Raw genomic sequence first — 11,762 nt, 5'->3', positions numbered from 1 at the left:
CTTTAGGAGCACGAATGAACCATAATACTTGATCTTTACGTTTCTTTAATACAATCTAGAATTCACTTTCTATGCACACAAAAAAATTACTTTCGAATTTCAAAGTGCAGCACTGCAGCAATAACTCAATACCAGTCAACCATTTTTATTTCCGATTAGTTTACTTAAAAACTATCACACACACACACACACACACACACACACACACACACACACACACACACACACACACATATTTTAACCGATCCATTTCACATAATGGTAAGGGGGTTTGGTAGTGATAGGACGATTCCTATATTTTTCCCCCATCGCGATACAATTACCGATTCCGTACTAAATTCTCGATTCCAATACAATTACCGATTCGGATTCTGTATAAATCTCTAAATATTTAACTATATGGCGGTTATTTTCTTCCAATTATCCTAAAAAACACCATTTAAATGTGCAGATATTTTCTCAAGCGTAAAAATACGTTTGTGGAAGATGATCTATAGATTTTAACTTCACTGGTAGTTTAAAATCAATAAATATTTATTGTTTTATCGTTACTACCAGCAGTGGAAGATTTTGCTTTAAACAAAATTAAATAAAAATACACTTAAAAGAATTGTTTTTAGAATCAGGAAATAGGCACAAATTTTCATGATTCCAATACCTATTCCGATACCCCAAATTTTTCCGATTCCGATTCCAATTAATCGACCCAACACTTCAATCCTTAATCGAGTCATACCAAAGATTTAAAAAAATGGTACTTGACACTCGCTTATATAATAATAATAATAATAATAATAATAGTATAAGGCGAGGATCAAGGGCAAGTGGGGGAATTATAGGAAACGAGTGGTGCCATCCCCTACATCTCAGTGTAGCAGCTAATGAAAAGGGAGCCTTTGGGTTACCCTCAAGCATGGTTGACCATTTTACTCTTTTTAATTTAACTTCAGTTCGAGTTTTCATAAACTCAGGGTGGGGGTGGGGCTTCTTGGGGGCTAACACTTGATCTCTACATTGAGATACATAGATATACGAATAGTCAATCAAGGTTCTCGTCTACCTCTCAAATGTTGAGCCAGTAATGCAATGAAGAACGTTAATTTTTCTCCCATCAAATAAACAGTTCACTAGGTTATAGCATATCTTTATTGTGCTCTCTTGTTCTTACCAGATTCCAGAACAAAATTTATCTTGTCTGGTGGAGTTTCCAGCTTAGTGTTGTTGTGGGAATTGAAACCCTGAGGCTAACTCGATTGTCGCTTTTTAACTCTGATAACTGGAGAGCGATACAACCATGTGACTTCCTGTTTCTCATATTTCTGTCTCTTTCGCACTGAACCCTCAACCAGCCAACATGTAATGAAGAGCCGCTACTAGTTGGCACCAGCCACCAACCAGCTCTCCTGACTAACCCGTCAGCCCTTCATCAACTAACATTACTCATTTCTCAACGAACTCTTATTTCTTACCATCTATATCCTTATTATTTCTCATGTATACAGCCTGTCTTGGACAGACTAAGGATACCCATGAAGGGTTACCTGCGCATTAAATTTTTGTGGTAGGAGGTGCGCAATCTCTAACCACACCTCTCCTGAGACGACATTGTTAAATACCAGTGGCAAGTGAAGCACAGGACGACTGGAAACAAATGCCGAGATAAGCGGAGAGCATATACAACGCCTAGAATTCCCAAATGGTCACTCATCTGATATTAACCAGGCTCAACGTTGCTTAACTTCGGTGATCTGACGAGAACCGGTGTCAACGCGATTATGCCGTATATTTTTCTCATGTATATTTATGTAAATAAATCTGCATTCTTTTGCTAATATATATATATTGATATGTTTTGTCATCATTATGCGACCCTTTGTTTCTGGGATAGGATGGTTTGCTTGTAGTATAGACGATTCAATCCCCATATCTAGTTAAATGTATTGAATGGTAGAGTGATTGAGAAATGAGCAACGTTACTTGCAATTGATGAGAGAAATATCAGAAACAGGAAGTCACGTGGCTGTGTCGCTCTCCGGTTATCAGAGTTAAAAGGCAACAATCGAGTTAGCCTGGGAGTTTCAATTCTCACATTGTTACCTGATGCAACAGGATTTGAGGATGGTGTACCATTCCTCGTATAAGCAAACGTGTGGGCATCGATCTTATTTGCGCTCCGAATACTACGTGATTTTGAATATTTGGTCATGGTTTACTTGTGTGAGGAAGTATCCTTATGCTAGGTTGTCCTGGCAGACCTTAAACACTTTAGCATATTGTCTAGTATTAAGCCGGCTCCAGTTATGTGTGTGTGCATGTCCAGAGAGAGAAATGGGCTGAGTGAAGAAGAAAGAGGGGGGAGAGGAAAACGGGGAAATGGGAAGAGAATGCGGACACTGATCAAGTGTACAAAGCAACACAGCTTCAAAGGATAGCGTCTTGTAAGCATGCAAGTTCTCTCCAATGTATGTGTGTGTATGTGTGTGTGTGTGTGTGTGTGTGTGTGTGATTTGAAGAACTCAAGGTACTATTAGTGACCATGCACTATATAAAAATATTAAAGAACTAACTAAAACGTGAATGAATTAGAGAGTTGAAAAATAAGAAATAACTATTTTCAAAAAGTGCTCAATACTGCATGAACAATACTCAGAGAATTTTACAAATCAAATATATATATCTTCTATAATATAAAGCTGAACGTGTGTGTGTGTGTGTGTGTGTCTGGTCACGAATAGGCTCCTATATGATTGACTATTATAGAAAACTGATCACATATAATGATAGAAGATGTATCGAGACACAGGAATGGGTATGTTTGATCTGGCATAATGATGATTCATTGAAATTGTGGGGTCTGCGTACGCGCCTGGTCCACAAAGTATGGAAATAAAAAATTTAAAAATTAAAAAAAAAACGTTTAGAAGTGTTTTTAATATAGATGTACATAAGAATACTTTGATAAGTATGTTTTAACTTAAATAGGGATGGTATAATAAAATTGTGGGGTCTGCGTTCGCGCCTGGCCTCCATAGAATGGAAATAGGCACACACTTTAATAAAGACTTTTCATATCTATCTGCGTAAGTATACTTTGATAATTATGTTTCAGTTTGAAGAAATATGGTATAATAAAATTATGGGGTGTTTGTTCGCACCTGACCTCCATAGAATGGAAATATGTCACAAAGTTTAACAAGGTTTTTTAATATAGATCCACAGAATATTGTGATAAGTGTTTCAGTGTGAACAGGTATGGTATAATAAATTATGGGGTTTATCTATTTCATTACTTTCATCATATTTTGCTTTGGTTGTGATACACCCAAATTCGAAGGTATCTCTTTACAACCCTTACTTTTCATAACCTATCATACTTTCATAAATCAGAGTCCATTTTCTGTGGGCTGTTTTTTGAACCCAGTCAACAACGGTTACTTTTGCTAGTATATATATATATATATATATATATATATATATATATATATATATATATATATAGATAGATAGATAGATAGATAGATAGATAGATAAATTTGGGTTGAGCACTTTGTAAATATATTTTCACCCGACATGTATTTAAGCAATTAAGCGAAGCCCACCATTAGTTTGTTTGTAAACAAACTGATGGTTTGAGCACTGTGCGATGGGCAAGTTGTTTGTTTAATAGACACTTGAGGAGAAATATTTATGGCTACTGATTCGTAGTCCAATGGTTAGAGCTGTCAACTCTCAATACGACGGTGGTAGGTTCGATATACGACTGGGGAAAGGTGTATGCCTAGCCACACTGATGAGTTGGTATACAATGAAACAGTACTGTATGTGGCTGACTATATATATATATATATATATATATATATATATATATATATATATATAATAGCAAAATCTTATTATTGAAAATTTATTCAAATTTTTACAAAATCATTAAAAACCTGTAAGGAAGGTACACAAAATCTAAATTATCCGACAAGGAGTGCAAATAAACAAGAAAGACATTCTGCTGAGTTTCTAAAAATGCAATTCTTCTCATCAGAGGAAAAAGGTTTGTAAAATATACTATAAATTTTGCAGATTAATGCATTAAAAGAAACTAGAAATATAAAATCAATTATACTTGCATCAAGAAAGTTATTAAATAGTTAGTGAAAGTTTATAGGGATTCAAAGAGATTGAGAAAACTGGAAACGGGAAAAAGTAGAAAAAGGATATGGTAAAAATCCAAAGATTGTAAAATCCTAAACAGGATAAATCCAAAATGAGTCCATTACATATATATATATATATATATATATATATATATATATATATATATATATATATATATATATATATATATATATATAAATAAAACTATACAAAAAAATATTTTTTATCATTTGTTAGAAAACCATCTAGTCAGTAAGTCATTTAATCACCTGCAATTACTGCATCAACTCGCTCTCGAATTTACTATAATACTAATAATTTATTTTTCAAGGGATCATCAGTTGTTTACCATGAAACACTGTTCCGGGGATTATATATATATATATATATATATATATATATATATATATATATATACGACGGGCACTTCTGGTAGTATATATATATATATATATATATATATATATATATATATATATATATATATACTACCAGAAGTGCCCGTCGTTGACTGGGTTCAAAAACAGCCTACAGAAAATGGACTGTGATTGATGAAAGTATGATAGGTTATGAAAAGGAGGGGGGGGGGGTTGTAAAGAAATAGGTTTTGATCCTCCACAATTTTACCCTAAACAAAATATGATGAAAGTAAAGATAATTTTGGCGAAAATATATTTTTTCATATCAACTTTTTTTCCATTCGTAGCCAAGGGTGACCGACAAAATGATGTTTCCTTACAAAAAGAAAATGTTATATATATAATAATATAAATATACAAGAAATAAATGTTACCATAGTCAATAAAAGTTACTTTTATGGTAGAAAAGTTCATTGGTTTGTATTTTTAAGTAGTTTGTAAAAAAAATTCTTTTTTTTTTAATTCACGAACCGGTTAAAAAAAAAATCAAAATGGCAGCGACTTTTAAATGGAGAGCCCCTGTTTTCAATTTGTAGTATTGCGCCGGCGAATTCGGGGTTGTACTATTGTAATGTAAAGAACACGCAGAAAGGGTTGTAATCAACTGAATTCTTTCTAGTACACTGACAAAAAAAGCTTAAACAGATATATAAATAGTTATAAAAGGGTTATGTAAGTGTTTTTAAAAAGACACGTAATCACGTGAGCAGGATGTTTTCCTTCTTTTGACACGATAACAAGTAACGTTCTTATTTATTATTATTTATCTCTTTATCTATTTTCGAAAGAGTGCCACGTGCAAGTGAAGAAGGAAAAAACAGAGTTATGCAAAATTTGTGTCGAGAATTGTCTAAAGTTCCGACTTTTATTTTTTGGCTTTCACTTTAATAAGAACGTGAATTGATGAGGTGAATTTATTCGACACAATATGATTCAACTCAAAAAATAAATAAATAAAAGCTAACGTGAATTAAGATTAAAGTTAATGTGTTATTGTGGACCGTCACCCATTTTAAAAAACCTTGTTAAACTTTGTGACATACTTACATTCTAACGAACACCCAATAATTTTATTATACCATATCTCTTCAAACTGAAACATAATTATCAAAGTATACTTACGCAGATAGATATGAAAAGTCTTTATTAAAGTTTGTGCCATATTTCCATGGAGTACAGGCGCGAACGCAGACCCCACAATTTTATTATACCATCCCTATTTAAGTTAAAACATACTTATCAAAGTATTATTATGTACATCTATATCAAAAACACTTGTAAACGTTTTTTTTTTTCATTTATTTTTTATTTCCATACTTTGGGGACCAGGCGCGAACAATTTTTATGAACCACCGTTCTGCCAGATCAAACATACCCATTCCTGATCCACGATACATCTTCTATCATTATATGTAATCAGTTTTTTAAAATAGTCAACCATATAGGAGCCTATTCGTGACCAGACACACACACACACACACACACACACACAGCTTTATATTATATATATATATATTCTATACATATTTTTTACTACTTAGAATAGAATTTAAATATATAAACAAATAACACAAAGTTCTTTTTTTGCATAGCTCAATACTTAAATACTAGAGCTATAACTATTTCTTATAATTTACCACTTCATAAGAAATGTACACTCATTTTTTGTTCACTTCAAAACTTTCGGTTTTATTGGCAATATTTGTGTACCATTGTTTCTGTCGATAGCTAGTATATAGAAATATAACTGTTCATTAATTATTATTATACCAATTGGACAGCTTATCAGTTCAAAAAAAAAAAAAAAAGCATGCAAAAACGAATTAAAATAATTTTTTTGTACAGCGGCATTGCTTCTAAGAAAACTTTTATCAGTGATGACTATGGGTTCAGATATGATTATGGATTAAACCATCGTTATGTCTAGCCCAGAACGCCCCATCTATTTTATGTATTTTTAGACGCTGTAAAACTTTATTGGATTATAGTCATTTTATGTACTTACTATATCTACACTGATGCAGTAAGAAACTTATCTAGGATTATTGCATATATAATCCCGAGTGTCTAATATAGAAAATATAAGATTATTCAAGAATGCGTAGACATGATTGACAATGAATCCTTCACATCCATCCACAAGAGAAAATGCATTGGTTATCCATCCATTTCTGAAACATTGCTTTCATAAATCAATGTATATTATAGTAATTACTAGCCTGGGTGCCCGGCGTTGTCCGAGTGTTTGGAGGTATGTGTTGAGCAAAAAAAAAAAAAAAGTGGTAGTAGGCAGGCAGGCTCGAACCCGTGACGCAAAGACTGAAAAGAAAATGAAAGAAAAATCTGACGTCTTACACCTACTCCATGACGTGACCGGAAGTTCAGGACGTTAAAATTAGGCAAAGTCAATCCAACTGATACGATGACTTGCAAAAATGGCTCACAAAAAATCGACCCCTCCTTGTAGAAAATTGCCTAGTACAGCGTGAAGGAATTAATGTTTTTAGCCAATTCTTCGATATTTGTCGTCCGAAAGGGCGAGCTTCAAAATGATACCGGTCTCGTGAAAATCTGTCGTCTCTGTCAAAAGTTTTAGGCATACATACATAATACATACATACATTTAAACAGAGAGGTGAGATTTTATATTATTATTATTATTATTATTATTATTATTATTATTATTATTATTATTATTATTATTATTATTACTATTATTATTATACACTAGGAGTTCTCACACAGCTCATTATAAACGATTTCTCTTTGAGAACAACCTGTGGTCTCCCTATAGTCTCCCTATATTTCTAATACTCTCCATCTCTCTCGATAACCTTTGCAAATCGATCTACATCATTGCAACAGCCCTCCAGCACAGATTTCTCGTTGGCAGCGACCATTGACCTTTACTGGAAATTTGGTGTCAATAAGTCTCCCCTAGATACCAAGCCTCGTCGCACTCATCCAGCAGAGGGCTGGTTAGTGCTTTTTCACCTCGGTTTTTCAATCCTCCATGATCCACCTCGATTATTTGGTGTGGCACCAGTTCATACCGACACTGCAATTTTTTTTTTTTTTTTGGGGGGGGGGGTTACAACTATATAGTTTCAGTTTTTATGATTATTGTGGGTTTTTCTTGTGTTTTAACTCTATCATTATTATTTTTCTTCTTCTTCTTCTTCTTCTTCTTCTTATTATTATTATTATTATTATTATGAATCTATATATTAATAGGATAGCGTGTGTGTTATTTATTTATTTTGTGTGTCACGTTTACATTTGAATGACTGTCATTTAATTATTATGCACTTCCACTTTTCGTAATAAATAATTTTACCAAGAATTCTTCTTAAGTTTTGGTTTCGGTTTCGATTATAGTTGAAGGAACTCACGTTTTATATATATATATATATATATATATATATATATATATATATATATATATATATTCAGTTTTGGATTCGGTTTCGATTCAAGCTGATGCTCGCAAGTTATATGGATACATTTTTTTACTTTCGAAATCGAAACTTTATAATATATAAAAATCGATAGAACATTAACTCTATAATAATATATACGAAATCTGCAAGGATTAAAATATCATATTTAAGCGTACTTTATGATTGGGCTACGCCGGGCGTCCCTACTAGCGTAGATAAATACTTTAGCAGTTTTAACAATTCTCCACGTTAAAAAACGACCCTGGTGTCTAACTCTGTCCCGTGGGGAGGCATAGTAAATAGGTACAATAATATCAAGGCGTCTCCATTTATGCTGAACATTCACAGAATGCCAACATCAATATATTACATATGAAAGAGCCCGCTGTGGATTTTCTACAGGTCCTGCTAGTTATTATTATTATTATTATTATTATTATTATTATTATTATTATTATTATTAATAATAATAATAATAATAATTACTACTACTACTACTACTACTACTACTACTACTACTACTACTACTCCCTGAGATTATATACTGTTTCTAATAAAACTAAACTTATTTTAAAAATTTGAATGAATGAATGCGTTGAATGAAAAACAGAAAAATAAAGAAAATAAAACAAACAAAAAATTCTCAAGGATAGAATATTTAATGAAATGATCACGTAATATTTTTTTTTCAAATTCTTTGCAATATTATCGATTTTTATATTATAACACATTTTTCTTTAATTGCTTGATTTTTTTTTTACATTATTATTTTTTGTTTTTTACATTATTTTTATTATTATTATTTTTCTTTTTTCGCTAGTTTGACTTAAACTGATCCTTCTGGTTTTGATATTTCCAGAGGATTTATTTCACCGACATGTAAGTTTTTATTTTTTCACCGACATGTAAGTTTTTATTTTTTCACCGACATCTAAATTTTTATTTATTTCACCGACATTTAAATTTTATTTATTTCACTGACATCTAAATTTTATTTATTTTACCGACATCTAAGTTTTTATTTCTTCACCGACATCTAAATTTTTATTTCTTCACCGACATCTAAATTTTTATTTATTTCTTCAACATCCAATTTTTTATTTCTCTAACCACCATCTAACATATTTGTTTCACGACATCTAAATTTCTATTTCTTTTACCGACATTTTAATTTTAATTTTCTATTACTATCTAAATTTTTCTTTCTTTCACCGGCGTCTAAATTATTAATTTTTTCATCGCTATCTAAATTATTAAAATTTTTATTTCTTTGACCATCTATCTAAATTTCTATTTCTTTCACCGACATCGAAATTTTTATTTTCTTTCATTATTATCTAAATTATTATTTCTTTCACTACCATCTAATTTTTTTTATTTCTTTCATTACCATTTAAATTTATGTTTCTTTCACCGTATCTAACATTTTATTTCACATATTAAGAGAGGGAAGAGCATGAATCGTAAACGTCTATCAAATATTGCTTTTAGAGAGACGCAACTTTTTTGAATAAATTGCAAAAAAATTTAAAAAAAACAACAAAAAATAATGAAGTGAAAATTCGTTAAATTGACTTTCTTACATTATCACTAGCAAAAGTTTAATCTTTGTAGCACTTTATAAATAATACCTTTGCACGTATCGATCTGTAATCACGTATACGTCTATGATCAGATCGACTCATCTTTCTCGTTGAATCGGAACCAGGTGGGTGACCATTTGGGAATGCCAGGTACTGCATAGTTTAATTGATAATATTCTAAAGTATGTTTAAAAAAATATAAGATTTATCAGTGTACACTTCTTGCCTCTTCATCATCTGATTTCTACTTCATTATACACGTTATTTGTTTTTTTTTTTTTACAAGGGAGTCACCATTTATCAAGGCCCAAAGGCCACTCGAGGATAAGGTTAATGAATGTAAGGTGGCAGTGTTGCAGTCGTTAATGGTGTAAGCTGGGTACGATTTGATTATTTTTAGGGGATGGTTCGAAAATAATTTGTTTACATTAGACTTGAAGGCTACCATACTGCAATCGGTCGGGAAGCAGACCAATGGAACAGTGTTCCACAGGCGGGCAGTTCTAGGAAAGAAGCTGTGTTCGTGGAATCTGTGTTTAGATTTAGGCACAGATAGAGAGTGGGGGGGATTGTTGATAGTGGTTGTAGCTAGTCGAGTGTTTTTTTTTGTGAAAGTTTGACAAGGGATGCGACCATAGATTGGAGCTCAGACGAGCACTTGCGATGAAAATAACTTAATTTAATAATCAGTTAACTCTAAATATTTTATATATTTTTTAACTATATTCATATGAACACAGAAATCCTTTCCAAATTATAACTCACTTGACTTATTTGTATACTCAAAGAAGCTTCGCCACATGCTTGAGAACACAGCTACACGTCTTATCACAGTCTTGGGACAGTTTTTCAGCTATCATGAGTTGCATGTCAACCTCAACCCTTATCCGATGGCTCATCTATTTAGTGTTTGTCCTCTTAATCTTTTTTTGAATTGAATCCTTTTGATAAGATTTCATTACATAGCTGGAGTGTGATAGACAAGAAACATGTCCAAACCATGTTACTCTTTAAAAATATATATATATTTTTTAATAACGTTGATGAATCTGTTAATACTAAACCTTCTTCTGATATCCGCATTCTTTTGTCTCTTTCACGAACTTATTCCAAGGATAGTTCTTAAACCTTTCATTTCAAAGACAAGAAATATTCTTGAGGGAAGAAAACGAGAAATCTATTCTAAACAGTCAAAGAGCTAAAGGATAAATAGAAAATATTTTAGTTTCTGAATTTTTTAGATGAGATCTAATAATCTGTATTATTTGGATTATTCGGACTACTGTTCTCATCTTGAGTGATATTCACACAACGTTTCGGCTGGTGTAACCTGCGACCTTCTTCAGGTTGACATTGTCAGACTCGGAAATATTTCTATCAAACTCAGCTTACTATATAGAGAGAGAAGACAGAAAAACCATACGGTATCATTGGAAGAATACTTAACATAATTAAATCCTTCTTAGATAAGAGAAAAATCAAGGTTGTCCTCGACGGTCGTACATCTAAACAATATGATATAAATGCGGGAGTGCCTCAAGGGTCTATCCTTGGACTTCTATTATTCCTAATATGCACACATGACCTCCCTGACAAAATTGTCTGTGAGATGGGTATATATGCTGATAACACCACGTTCTACAACATTCACAACAGGAAAACAAATGAACACATATCTAAAGAAATGGTAGAAACACTAGAGGATGAGCTCCAATCTCTAGTGGAATGGGGACAAAAATGGATGGTCACATTCAATGCTGCCAAGGCTAAACTTGTTTCCTTCAATAATTACAAGAAACCTTCTCTACCATCAATAGCAATGGCCAAACACTCTTTATCTGAAAGTACATCTTTTAAACTCCTCGGCTTAACGTTCACAGGAAACATGAGTTGAAGCAATTACATTGAGAGCATTGCTAGGACCGCTGCAAAGAAGGTAGGTTCTCTCTACTGTGCTAGAAAGCTACTAACGCCCGAAAGTATCCTGTACTTCTATAAGGCCACTATTCGCCGATGTATGGAGTATTGTTGTCATATTTGGGCTGGTGCATCTGCTACAAGTCTCTCACTCCTAGATAAGGTTCAAAAGAGAGACGACAACCTGATAGGTCCTGAACTGTCATCTAAGCGTCAGCCTCTGTCCCATCGACGCAATATAGCATCCCTCTGTC

The sequence above is a fragment of the Euprymna scolopes genome, chromosome 21 (genome assembly GCF_053919585.1).
Source record: "Euprymna scolopes isolate OS-2025 chromosome 21, ASM5391958v1, whole genome shotgun sequence".
Lineage (NCBI taxonomy): Eukaryota > Metazoa > Mollusca > Cephalopoda > Sepiida > Sepiolidae > Euprymna > Euprymna scolopes.
Note: the sequence above shows the minus strand (reverse complement) of the source record.